Source organism: Micropterus salmoides, unplaced genomic scaffold, assembly GCF_014851395.1.
Source record: "Micropterus salmoides isolate LMB-PRFRI ecotype aquatic unplaced genomic scaffold, ASM1485139v1 Ms_hic_scaffold_1, whole genome shotgun sequence".
Taxonomy (NCBI): domain Eukaryota; kingdom Metazoa; phylum Chordata; class Actinopteri; order Centrarchiformes; family Centrarchidae; genus Micropterus; species Micropterus salmoides.
Window position 1 is genome coordinate 1,511,051 of NW_024040040.1, and position 4,087 is coordinate 1,515,137.

A 4,087-nucleotide genomic window follows, 5' to 3' on the forward strand; every position below is an offset into this window, starting at 1 on the left:
GGCCAGAGAAGTACAGCCTTCCTCTGTGATCAGACAGCCTGACAGCCTGCAACCATACAAACCAACAAACACAGGAACCCTCTGAGAAGAAGATGGGGTAGGTTATTTTTGTTTTTTTTAGAATAATTTGTGATGTTTAGTAATTCATCAACAAAAGAACAAACTAGAGAAAATCATGAAACATCCTCATGGGATTCCTTGAAGTCAAGAAATTTCTGTCACAGTTTAGGTAAAGGTCCTTGACAAATCATATCGGCAGACACAATCCTGCACATGTTTGTGCTACAAAAGTAAATCAGATTTTAGATGGTCATCAACTCAGTGGGTTGATGAACCCCAACCTCAGGGTTTCCAGTGTACAGTGTGGACTCCCCAGTCCAGCAGACAACAACTTCACTCCTGAATCCTGCAGATTGTTGTTACTCAAGTCCAACTCTCTCAGACTAGAGGATTGGGTGCTGAGAACTGACAACAGAGCTTCACAGCCTTTCTCTGAGAGGTTACAGCCACTCAGTCTGGAGAGGAAATAATCAACAAGAAGACAAATAAAATTTGTTTTAAAATGTTTGAGATTTTGGTGATATAAAAAACTGTATATAATGTCTTCTCACCACATGCTAACCTGAGAGTTCCCAGTTTACTACCCGCACAGTGCAGTCCAGAAGACAGTAGCATCACTCCTGAATCCTGCAGGTTGTTGTTACTCAAGTCCAACTCTCTCAGACTAGAGGAATGGGAGCTGAGAACTGACGACAGAGCTTCACAGCTTCTCTCTGAGAGGTTACAGCCACTCAGTCTGGAGAGGAAATAATCAATAAGAAGACAATCAACATTTGTGTTAATATATTGAGTTTGAGATTTTGGTGACAAAATAAATCTCTTCTTTGCTGTCTTGTTTTAAACATGTTTGAGATGTGGCAACTAATCATGACTAAATCAGGAATAAACAGACAACCTACTGGTTGATTAAAATGACATGATCTCAAAGTATAAATAAGGTTCTCCATCCTTGTGAAAGTTCATATTTTATGCTGAACAATATGTGAATTTCAATTAGAACAAAATACGGGCCACACATGATGACAGCTTCTCTCTGTGAGGTTACATAGACTCAGAGACAATGGAAGGACAGTTATTTTTTCTCCAGTTGAAAGATAGCAGAGTATTTATTGACGAATAAATCCCACTTACAGAGCTTTCCTGGATGCTTTGACCACTGGCAGCAGCCTCAGAAGAGCCTCCTCTGAAGCAGAGTATTTCTTCAGGTCAAACACATCCAGATCTTTTTCTGATGACAGTAAGATGAAGACCAGAGCTGACCACTGAGCAGGAGAGAGTTTATCTGTGGAGAGACTTCCTGAACTCAGGGACTGTTGGATCTGATCCACTAGAGAACGATCATTCAGTTCATTCAGACAGTGGAACAGATTGATGCTTTTCTCTGCAGAGGGAGTCTCTTCGATCTTCTTCTTGATGTACTCAACTGTTACCGGACTGGTTTCTGAGCCAATTCCTATCTGTGTCAGCAGGCCTCGTAGGAGATTCTGATTGGTCTGCAGTAAAAGTCCCAGGAGGAAGCGGAGGAACAAGTCCAGGTGTCCATTTGGACTCTGTAAGGCCTTGTCTACAGCACTCTGGTAGAACTGTGTCACTGCAGATTCATCAGACAGAATTTCAGACTTCTGGGAGGTTGATTGTTCTTCTGCCAGCAGGTTGACACCAGAGTTGATGAAGGTCAGATGGACATGAAGAGCAGCCAGAAACTCCTGAATGCTCAGATGGACGAAGCAGAACACCTTGTCCTGGTACAGCCCTCTCTCCTCTTTAAAGATCTGTGTGAACACTCCTGAGTACACTGAGGCTGCTCTGATATCGATGCCACACTCTGTCAGGTCTGATTCATAGAAGATCAGGTTGCCTTTCTGCAGCTGCTCAAAAGCCAGTTTTCCCAGAGACTCAATCATCTTCCTGCTCTCTGGAGTCCAGTGTGATCTGTCTCAGCTCCTCCATCATACTTGACCTTCTTCAGTTTGGACTGAACCACCAGGAAGTGGATGTACATCTCAGTCAGGGTCTTGGGCAGCTCTCCTCCCTCTCTGGTCTTCAACACCTCCTCCAGAACTGTAGCAGTGATCCAGCAGAAGACTGGGATGTGGCACATGATGTGGAGGCTTCGTGATGTCTTGATGTGGGAGATGATTCTGCTGGCCTGCTCCTCATCTCAAACTCTTCCTGAAGTACTCCTCCTTCTGTGGGTCAGTGAACCCTCTGATCTCTGTCACCATGTCAACACACCCAGGAGGGATCTGATTGGCTGCTGCAGGTCGTGTGGTTATCCAGAGGCGAGCAGAGGGAAGCAGGTTCCCCCTGATGAGGTTTGTCAGCAGCACATCCACTGAGGTGGACTCTGTGACATGAGTCAGGACCTCATTGTTGTGGAAGTCCAGAGGAAGTCGACACTCATCCAGACCGTCAAAGATGAACACAACCTGGAACTCTTCAAACCTGCAGATTCCTGCTTCTTTGGTTTCAGGAAAGAAGTGATGAACAAGTTCCACCAAGCTGTACTTTTCCTCTTTCAGCACATTCAGCTCTCTGAAAGTGAATGGAAATGTGAACTGTATGTCCTGGTTGGCTTTGTCTTCAGCCCAGTCCAGAGTGAACTTCTGTGTTAAGACTGTTTTCCCAATGCCAGCCACTCCCTTTGTCATCACTGTTCTGATTGGTTCATCTCTTCCAGGTAAGGCTTTAAAGATGTCTTCTTGTCTGATGGTTGTTTCTGGTCTGTCTGGTTTCCTGGATGCTGTTTCAATCTGTCTGATCTCATGTTCATCATTGACCTCTGCAGTCCCTCCCTCTGTGATGTAGAGCTCTGTGTAGATCTGGTTCAGGAGGGTTCTGTTTCCTGCTTTAGCAATCCCCTCAAACACACACTGGAACTTCTCCTTCAGCTTAGATTTAAGTTCACGCTGACAAACTGCAGAATGACTTCCTGAATGAAGACACAACAAAACGGATCAATCAGTGATTGATAAAGTCCATGTGACAGTTTCATTTCCTTATATAAACATGTTTCCCTCCATCTGTTGAGCCATCAGTAAATGTCCCGTTTATCCAGCAGCTTAAATCTTTAGAGAAATCCTCTTACTGCTCTGCAGACGCTCAGCCAGCTCCTCCTGCTTCATTCTCCTCAGGAAGTGCAGTGTGATCTTCAGAAATGCCTCTCTGCTGCTCCTCCTCTGCTCTTCCTCCTCACCGTCCAACACCTCCTCATCCTCCCTCCGACTCTCTAAGCATTCTGGGTAATCTGAACTCAGACCCTTCTGGATCTTCTTCAGCTCGTTCTTCACAAAAGTGACAATGTTGTCCTCCAGCAGCTGGAACAGAATATTATATGAAGGACACAATCAAAGTCAAATCATGGAACCAAACATCAGATCCATGTTGGACAGACTGACAATCCACTGGTCTAAAAAGTGCAGCGTGGAGATTATTGTGAACAGAATAGATGGAAAAGTAGTTGTTGTACATGTACAGACCATAAATATTGAGTCCAGGTGTGTTTGATCCTGCTGGGCAGACTGACCACTGGGAACTTCTGAGCTCTCCTGGTGGACTCTGTGGAGGAATCATGAAGAGTTAGCTCACATTATGTCTGTCCACACAGAGACAGACACAAGGTAAAGGCAGTCGCTTTGGAGCTGCTCAACAGTCAGAATGTGTGTGTGGAGAAAATGTTCAACTGAAGCCAAGAGCTGAAGACTGGTTCTACTGGTTCTACTGGTTCTACTGCTTCTACTGCTTCTACTGCTTCTACTGGTTCTACTGGTTCTACTGCTTCTACTGCTTCTACTGCTTCTACTGGCTCTACTGGGCAACTTCAGATGGGAGAATATAAATGTATGTGAAGAAGAACGATGCTGAAAATAAACACACAGCTTTAATAAAATTTCTCTGGATAAATAACAGTTAAACATGAATCAGTCAGAGTTTAATGGGATTAACAGCTGACCTCTCTGCAGCAGACGGTCGGCCTCCTTTAAAATTAATGAGACCACCCTTTGACCGGTCACTCTTGTAGGACACA